This window comes from Siphateles boraxobius, unplaced genomic scaffold (genome assembly GCF_051911475.1).
Source record: "Siphateles boraxobius isolate OS27281-9 unplaced genomic scaffold, OSU_SipBor_1 24, whole genome shotgun sequence".
NCBI lineage: Eukaryota > Metazoa > Chordata > Actinopteri > Cypriniformes > Leuciscidae > Siphateles > Siphateles boraxobius.
The window spans coordinates 19,646,744-19,656,539 of record NW_027508855.1 but is presented as its reverse complement, the minus strand read 5'-3'; the positions used below and the strand labels follow the sequence as shown (position 1 = coordinate 19,656,539).

General features: G+C 37.3%; 1 long non-coding RNA gene across 1 annotated transcript; it reads right to left on the bottom strand.

The window, feature by feature from the left end:
• Window positions 1-771: 771 nt before the first annotated feature.
• On the bottom strand, window positions 772-1,971 carry LOC143748554 (uncharacterized). The gene is made up of 3 exons (XR_013206821.1): window positions 1,863-1,971; window positions 1,517-1,606; window positions 772-1,029 (listed from the first exon to the last, which is right to left on the bottom strand). It is a non-coding gene; the product is annotated as an uncharacterized LOC143748554 (long non-coding RNA).
• Window positions 1,972-9,796: the final 7,825 nt, after the last annotated feature.

The window sequence follows — 9,796 nt, the reverse complement described above, 5'->3', positions numbered from 1 at the left end:
GTTATTATCTCACGACCTCACTCGTACGAATTTGTACGATTTGTCTAAACCCACGTGATGGGTAGGTTTAGGGGCGGGGTCAGGGGTAGGTCATTCGTAAGAATTCATACGAATTGGGCAACTCGTAAAATGTGTACGATATATTTTCCCACCATCGAATATTAGCGATTCACATTTCACACATTTTTATGTAAATGAATTATATAAAACTATACTGTCAGTAAACAATAGTTACACAAATTAATTAGACCAATAAATGCATTTATATTCATTAAAAGGGATAGAAACCAAATTAATAACATTAGGCATAAATGATTCCTTGTCCTATGACTCCCTCTACTGGGCAACATTGATATCACACCCTTCATCTTTCAGTTGAAATGGCTGATGGTTTAGAGCAGGGGTTATAATACCAAAAATACAGTTATAATAGATGTATAAATTTCTGATCCTCAGGAGGAGAACATCAGATTCTAAACCAGGGTTTCTGAACTGATCAGGGTTGGAGCTACACTCTGTATATTGAGAAATGTTTAAAATTACATCACTTTGATTTACTGTAAAAAAGAAGAAAAAAAACTCCCTTAATCAAATTAAATCATACAATTTGAAAAATGAATGTCATTTTACAGTATTTTACTTTACTTTTTGTTTTTAAAGATTTGGAATGAGAATTTTTAACTGTTTTGTGATTATTATTTCAGCATAAAACAATTGTAGTAAAGTGAAGTGAATTTGGTGTTGTTCATATAAACACACTGACACAGGCACTGAGGGTTTGAATATTGAGTTTATTGAGGAATGAAACAGTTTTCAATAGTTCCTCTATACAGTATGGCAGCTCATTGTATGTCTGTTATTATATCAGACAGACTATTTTCTGCATGCGGTTAGAAGTGTTCAGAAGGGGACCAGAGGGTCACTTTTGGTTTTAGGGTACTGGACTCTAGTCACAGAAAGTTTCCCTCCATCGCAGGGGAGAGCTTGAAATATCATCACATGAAGGTACTTCTCTACTCCGACCTTCACCTGAGAGAGAGAGAGAGAGAGAGAGAGAGAGAGAGAGAGAGAGAGAGAGAGACAGAGAGAGAGAGAGACAGAGAGAGATAGAGAGAGAGAGAGAGAGAGAGAGAGAGAGAGAGAGAGAGAGAGAGAGAGAGAGAGAGAGAGAGAGAGAGATCCACATGGATTTATATGTGCTCTCTTCCATGTGAAACTCTATTCACATTGATAGCGACCTAAACACATTCATTTTCCATGACACAGCAAACATATTTACTCAGCAAACTAGATTTAAGTGTCCAGCAACGCTACAAAGTTGAGAAAAGTTTTCTCTTATACAAATGCAGAGAAACTTTATACAGTGACACATTTTATCTTTCAAAGAGGACGGAAAAATGACTGGACACATCACATCCGTTTAGGACACACTGTCAGCCACAGTTCGCATGTTGATGTTAGAAACATACAAATTTTGCCGAAAGTATTTCTGTGAAACAATACAAAACTACTTTACCTTGACCAGATAGTTTGTTCCTGCCACAATCTGATGCTTAAAGGTTTTAGGAATGCAAACATCAAAATGGACTCCAGCCTGCTTCCCTGCCTGAATAAACAAATACACATTTTATATTCATCTATATTATTGTTATAATATTATTTTAAAAAGATTTTGTTTATTTGACCCGGGAGGTACGTCTATCAGTCAGATATCAGAAAACTCAAGTGAAATGTTTTGTGGCTTTAAGTGAAAAGTAAAACAGTTCTTTAAAAAAATAACACATTTTACAGCATCAAAAAATTTTGATGGCTGTGTTTTAACAAAAACACATTTACTACATGAGTGATTTTCTATCTCCTACCTCAATGCAGATGTTCTCCACCTCTCCATTGGCAGGCCCCTCTGTGCTCCATCCTCCAGGTCTTATTGCTGCATCAGTCATTGTGCTGGTGATCAAAGCTGGATGAAATAAACTGTATTATCAGGCAGTTTGTCTCACAGATTGATTATGATCCACTATTTATGCTGCCAAAATACCATGACATCACGTCATTGTAATTCCATGTGATCACATCAAAGAGACTGAATGAATAGCAGAGTTTCACTTTGGGGTGTTGTGTAATATTTAGAAAAACTTGTGGAACAGAAAAGAAGATATTCTGAAGAACACTGGGAACCAGTTGAACCGATATTGGTGCCCCGAGTCACACAACTTTGAAACAACATGAGTGCGACAGAATTGTTACTTTTGAACAGTGGCGGGCCGTGCATTTCACACCTATCCTTCAGTGAATTAATAACTTTTAATAGCGTGGCAGCGCACAGACTCTCTATAATTGTTGTGAAATTGCTGTTTTTATTTTGCACCGGCAGTTATAGGGTTAATGCGGTGAGTTCGGGAAAGGCCGGTAGAGAGAGACAAACGAGCGAGTGAGTTCGGCGTGTGCGTTAGTGTGTAGGCTACAGTGGGAACCAGTTTAACCAATATGTGCCCCGAGTCACACAACTTTGAAATGAGTGCGACAGAATTGTTATTTTTGAATGAACTATCCCTTTAAAATTGACCCACAAAAGCATAATGTTTTTATTTATTTAGCCTAGTTAACAAAATACAGAGCAATGTTTAACAGTTTAGAGAATCTGAGATAACATGTTTTCTATTTGAATATTGTGTAAAATAGTAGGCTAATTTATTCCTGTGATAAAAGCTGAAAGTTCAGCATCATTACTTGCAGTCTTCAAAGAATTGATGAATAAAAAAATAAAGCAAACTTAAAAGAATGAGTATCTTCTACAGAGCATACATTTAAAGAGTAAGAAATAAAAACATTCAAAAATGATTTTTTTTTGTACAGATTCAGTATGTGTGCGGATCATCTGATCATGTCTTCTCGCTTAAATGTCATTATCAAATACAAATCTGGTTTGCATGATCTCTCTGTCAACAGGAGCGCTTCACTCTTAAACATAAAGCTTTATTTTTAAGAGTAGGCCTACAAGATGTTATAATTTGAGAAATGTTTCAAATGCTTCAGAAATCATTCTAATATGCTGATCAATAAGCATTTATTATTATCAATGTTGAAAACAGTTGTGTACATTTTGTTAGGACGGAGAAAAACTAAACAAAATCGTTTTGACATGTAGTAGGCCTATAGCCTATCTCTCACAACATATACATTTTGTGTGAGCTGCGCTTCAGTGAAGTTTCATCAGAAACTGTTTGAAATCCATCAATCGTGACACTGTACATGTCAACCGGCAAATGCAACTAAAAAAAAAATAAAATAAAACTGAAGATCCTGAGATACTGAAGACAGCCGCATGACGTCTCATAAACAGCTTTCAATTCACATAATCACAGGATTTACAGTTTTTAAAAAAAATACAATTTGGGACAATTTATGTTTTAGGAACATTTTGTCCCAATCTTCAAGCAGATCCTTAAAAAAGTAAAAAAGATTAAAGAAACAAATATTAATAATTTACTAACAATATTTCGAGTAAACCTTTAAAAAACATTGCTCAAAATATTTAATTTTTTAAATAATATTTTTAAGTTCAACACATTTCACTGAGACATAGGGGGAACAATAAATAATAAATAAATCAAGTATGACAACACAATATAAATAGATATATAAAAAATGAAAAATACAATTGAACCAACAAAAAATTACAGGGAAAAAAACATAATTTTATGCCAACCTTTTAGAGAGGGTGACTTATCACTAATCCAAGATATCAAAATGTTTGTCCTAATAGTTAACAAGTAAAAAATGCGTTGCTTTCTAATTTACATGTGACTTTAAATTACAATAAGTGACTCAATTCAATGGCTTTATTATGTGACAGTCTCATAAACAACAGTTGTAATCTCCTGTTGCATTTGAAGAAGAGATGAGAATTTGAATTTATAAGCTGTGTAAAATCTTTAGCTGAATCACTCTTGTCCTTTTGCATAGAGCAAGTCAGGATCTGAGTGAATTTTTTTTTGCTTCTATTATCATTCATTTTAATATATCTGACTTAATTCAGCTGTTCGTCATGGATTGAATATGAAAGTCAGTTACTGTACATTCAAGAAAGATTATGTCCAAATTAAATACTTTGTAAATGATTGAGTTTTTGAATTTTTGAGACTGTCTTCCTCTGAAAAACGAGCCCATATGTCGTTTGTACATGCAGAGTATTACGACCTACAGTGACGTTTTAAAATTAAGAGCCCTCTAGCAGTCTTATAGTCTCTAGCAGTATTGAAATAGTATACCACTAGTGGATTGATATTACTTACAACATACAGTATACTTAAAATATTAACTTTAAGTTTGTGTATATATAATTTAATGGGGTGGGTTTGGAACTTCATCACTTACCTGGTGGTCTCAGTATCTCCACTTGGTGTTTGTGAGTTTTTAATCACTTCAGACTGTTTTATGTTGTTGTATAAGTTTCTGGCCAACAAAAGTTCTTGATTGTTTACAAAGATAAGTTAGAAATTTGATACTGTCGAATCAATCCAAGTGGCCTGACACATCTTTAATTATTCTCTCAAAGTGTCTTTTATGTCTCTGTATGTGTCATTCCTTAAAAAAAAAAAATAATAATAATATTACAAAACTAATGAATTATTAATATTCAAGGTACACATTTGATCAGATCATGAATTCCCTGGGAATCGCATGACCTTGCCTTTGCTCTAGTGTTTGAGCAACAGAAACATTATTTCCCCAAAAGCGTATATCTGTCATCTAAAGAGATTTCAAAATAAATTACAGTTTATTTTATTTCACCATAACCAGTTGTTCCAGTTGGCCAGTTTATGTTCACAGTTGGTTTATGTATCTATTTGTCAGGTAAGTATGAATCAGTGCCTTTGAATGACCATTTACATTTATGCATTTGATAAACACTTTTGCTCAGTGACTTGCATTATTAATATTCAGGGAAGCCTATACATTTTATAAATTCCAGTCCATGAATTTCCTCGGAATTGAACCCATGACTTTGCCTTTACTGTTTGAGCAACAGGAACTCTACACTATTTATCATAAGGTGTATTTCTGTAATCTAAATTGCCACACGTTGTTGGGTGAACAGACGATTAACCAATGATAAGATCACATGACATACAGGGAACATGACATGAACAATCCAAAACGTGACAGAGACTAGACCAAATCGTGACAAATCTAAATTGCACACCTTGTTGGGTGCATTTTGTCTACGAAATACATAAAAGTGTAACTTTCTGAAAACCGAGGATGTATTGAACTTTATTATTCTCATATAGAATTTGAGTGCAGAGGTGACAAGTTGGGTTACCTTTAATAACTAAAAATGAACAAAGCAAGAGTTGACACTGTAAAGGACAGATCAGATATTTAAATATGAATCATTGTTTGTAGGGAATAACTACTATAAAAAGCAGTGGTCTTTACTCACACGTCAGGTGGCTGTTTCTGCTTTCTTCTGCCATCGTAGCTGCGCACGCAATAAAAGGGGTAAAAATATTGAAACGTGGTTTACATGTCAGTCAAATAGTCTCTTCTTGTCTCAGTGGCGGTTCTTGGTTGAAATGAGCTGCAAAGTAAGTTGATAGTCATTAACCAGGACTAATATGTTCCTGAGCTCAAGATACAAATAAAATCACGGGGGAAGCTGGAAGACAGAATAAATTTAGACTTCATGAAAGAATGACTGAAAATAAAATAAAATAAAAAATTATTAAATCAATTTAAATTGAGCTAGCATTATAAAAACCATCAATCTTCTTCAGTCCATAAATAGCCGTTTCTTCTTAGTAGTATCAGGTCATAAACATGCTTGTTATCTTGCAATTTTATTAGTAACTTGTACATGACAAACACATTTTATGATATGCCTATACAACTGAAATGTATAACAAAAAATTGTGAAGAATTAATGCAATTTTCTTTACTCATCATTCAGATATTGAGTGATATCTTTAGCTATTGTTTTAGCAGATATGTTTGCACCAGGTTTGCACCTTTCAGAGGCAGAAGTCTCTAAACTCCTCCTTTCCAATCGCCCTACCACCCGCTTGATCCTATCCCCACTAATCTACTTCAAGCCATTTCTTCCTCAGTTGTACCCACACTCACGCACATCATAAACACCTCTCTTCACACTGGTACCTTTCCAACAGCTTTTAAGCAGGCTCGGTTGACTCCACTGCTTAAGAAACCCAATCTAAATCCAGCACATCTGGAAAATTACAGACCGGTATCCCTTCTTCCATTCGTCGCGTAAACACTTGAACGAGTTGTTTTCAACCAGATCTCTTCCTTTCTTACACAGAACAACCTCCTGGACAACAACCAGTCTGGTTTCAAAAGCGGACACTCAAATGAGACTGCCCTGCTCTCAGTAATTGAAGCTCTGAGACGGGCAAGAGCAGCTTCCAAATCCTCAGTTCTCATCCTGCTGGATCTGTCTGCTGCCTTTGACACAGTTAACCACCAGATCCTCCTGTCAATCCTAAAGATGAAGGGCATCTCGGGAACCGCACTCCAATGGTTCAAGTCTTACCTCTCAGGTAGGTCCTTTAGGGTGTCGTGGAGAGGTGTGGCATCTAAGACCCAACATCTAACTACTGGGGTGCCTCAGGGATCAGTGCTTGGACCACTTCTCTTCTCCATCTAAATGACATGACTAGGATCTGTGATTCAGAAACATGGCTTTTCCTATCACTGCTACGCTGATGACACACAACTCTACCTCTCATTCCAGCCTGATGATCTGACGGTCGCTACTCGTATCTCAGCCTGCCTGACAGACATTACTGGCTGGATGAAGGACCACCACCTTGCGAAGACAGAGCTACTTGTGGTCCCGGCCAACCCAACACTTCATCACAACTTCTCCATTCAGCTAGGCTCGTCATCCATAACTCCATCAAGGTCAGTCAGGAACCTAGGAGTTGTAAGTGATGATCTATTGAACTTCACAGACCACATTGCTAGAACTGCCTGGTCCTGCAGATTTGCCTTATACAACATTAGGAGGATCAAGCCCTTCCTATCAGAGCATGCTACACAACTCCTTGTCCAAGCGCTTGTTCTATCCAGACTGGACTATTGTAATGCTCTCCTGGCTGGTCTTTCAGCTTGCTCTGTCAGATCTCTGCAACTGATCCAGAACTGATGCAACTGATCAAATTCAAGTCACTGATGTTTTCCTACACAACAACCACTGGCACTGCTCCCTTTTACCTAAACTCATTACTTCAGACTTATGTGCCACCCAGAAACTTGCGCTCTGCAAGTGAACGTCGTCTTGTGGTGCCATCTCAAAGAGGCACAAAATCTCTTTCTCTGACCTTTACCTTGACTGTTCCCTGTTGATGTAATGATCTGCCCAACTCATCCAGAGCTGCTGAGTCCGAAGCCCTTTTCAAGAAATGGCTGAATACGCATCTTTTTAGACAGCACTTGATCCAGTAATACTAACACTTTCTCTTCTATTCTATTTATAAAAAAATAAAAAAGACACGTACTGCGTTAGATTAAACTGAGAAGGTTCACAGCACTTGCATATTGTTGTCCTACTGTTAGTTTAATGGCTTCTATTGTTCTCATTTGTAAGTCACTTTGGATAAAAGCATCTGCTAAATGAATAAATGTAAAATGTAAATGTAAATCGCACTGACCACCAGCTGCCTGTCCACTGACTGTCTGTGTGTATTGCACACAAAACTGAAAGGCAATGGTGAAAATCAAAAGATCCCATCAGACTGGCCGACTTCAACACAAATTCCAGGATTCAAGGCAAAAAGATTGTTATCAATAGGCCTACATCTGAAAAAAAAGAGTTTATAAAGTACTATTATTGATATTATAAGTTCTTGTGGGAGAGAACGGATGGCTGGTTTCAGATCTTTTAGGGTGTGTTCACACTTGTAGTTCGGTTCTCTTGGTTCTTCTGGTCGAGACAGAAAAAAAGAAAGAAAAAAAAGATTTTGTCCTGGTTCGCTCAGCATTCATACTGTCATTTTTAAGACCGAACCTAAAAAAAAAAAGATTTTGCGACGGAACTTAACAAAAATCCAATACAATGCTGTGAAAATGTTTAAAGGAGTCAAAACAGTGGCAGGAATTCCTTCGTTGCACACACAAGAAGATCTGCTGGAAGGAGACGCGGTTCAGACACCTGTATTGAACTGTGATGGGCAACGTAGCTCCTATGATCAGAAAAAAAAACATGTCTGCTTGAGCATAGATATCATATAGAGACTAGATGCCCTATTGGCCGCTGAGCACCGAGAAATACGGCCGCCATCTTGAACCGGTCATACTCCTAGTTTCCTTGCGTGGCAGCAGATAAGATGCCAGAGCATTGTGGAGCATTTTCCTGTTCTAATCGCCGGACCATCGAAAATAGGGCTTTTCACAAGTAAGTCTTAACATTACTGTACTATTGGTTGTATTTTGTGAATAGAATATTACCAGATAATCGAGAAGGAGCAAGGATATTTGCTATTACTGTTTAACTTAACGTTACTACATCAGCCGGTGTTCACCCGGCATGGAGAGGTGGGGTAACGTTAACTGTTAAAGTAATAATTACAAGAGCTTCTAGGTTATCAGATAAGCATTCAACTGCCCTGTTGTATAGGTTATTTGTGTTTGCGCACATGATATCAGGAAGCAATGTAATACACGCATGACAGCGATGCGCAAATTGAGTTACCCCTCCAACTTCTAGTGTTACGTTAACGTATATCTTATCACACGCGATTTGGCTATTGATATTACAGAAGTCCTGTGGTAAAATTACATTATTAACTTACTCCATCTACCCTTGTAAAGTTAATCCGAATAGGGCTTTAGTCTCGACATTTTCCCCTCCCACATCCACATACAATAAAAAAGGTATAGGCTTAATGTTGTCCGAATTTAATTTTTAAAAATTACTGATGCAAACACGTTGAAAAGCTTCTTCTCAATTTTTATTACAGGTGCCTGCGTTCGGTGGATTCGGTGGCTGCGTTCTGTGTGTGAAAGTGTGTGTGTGTGTGTGTGTGTGAGAGAGAGAAAGAGAGAGAGAGAGAGAGAGAGAGAGAGAGAGAGAGAGTGAGAGTGTGTGTGTGTCTGTTCGTGTTTGTTTCTGTTCGTGTGTATGTGCGTGTCACAAATCATAAATTGTTTCTTCAACTTATTAAAATATCTTACTTTACTGCAACTACCTGTTTCTGCTTCTTTATTATATTTATAGTGTGTGATTTATAAAATACATTATATCCTTCATCACACATAATGTGTCTGGTCACTTTATATCTTATATCAGAATATTATATTACTGTTAAGCCTACTATGGATATTAAAATACGCCGAACCATGTGTCCTGTATCATAGCTACATGAATGACCTTTGCAGCAAAAAAAAAACCGCGTGAAAATCAGTTCAGTATTCTGTGAGATATGATTAATTTAATGCGCTGACAGCTCATTTCACCTGCCATTCAGATTACACTGAGCGGAGCGGATGACCGGTTTAAGATGGCGGCTCCAATTCTCGTCCGTGCCAATAGGCAGTAGCGGTCGATAGGGCGTCTATCTATATGATGTCTATGTGCTTGAGTATTCTGTCCTTTTCAGGGTCGCATCTTGTGACATCACGTCCTGTTTTTGGTTCGTTGATATCTTTGGTCCGTGTTGCGTTCATATTTCAGTTGAACCTCACCAGAGTTGGTTTGGAAGCGGACCGAGACACCCCTCTTCAGGGGCCTCAGTCCGCTTGTTTGGGCGCACCAGGGTTCGGATGGCAGCGTTCA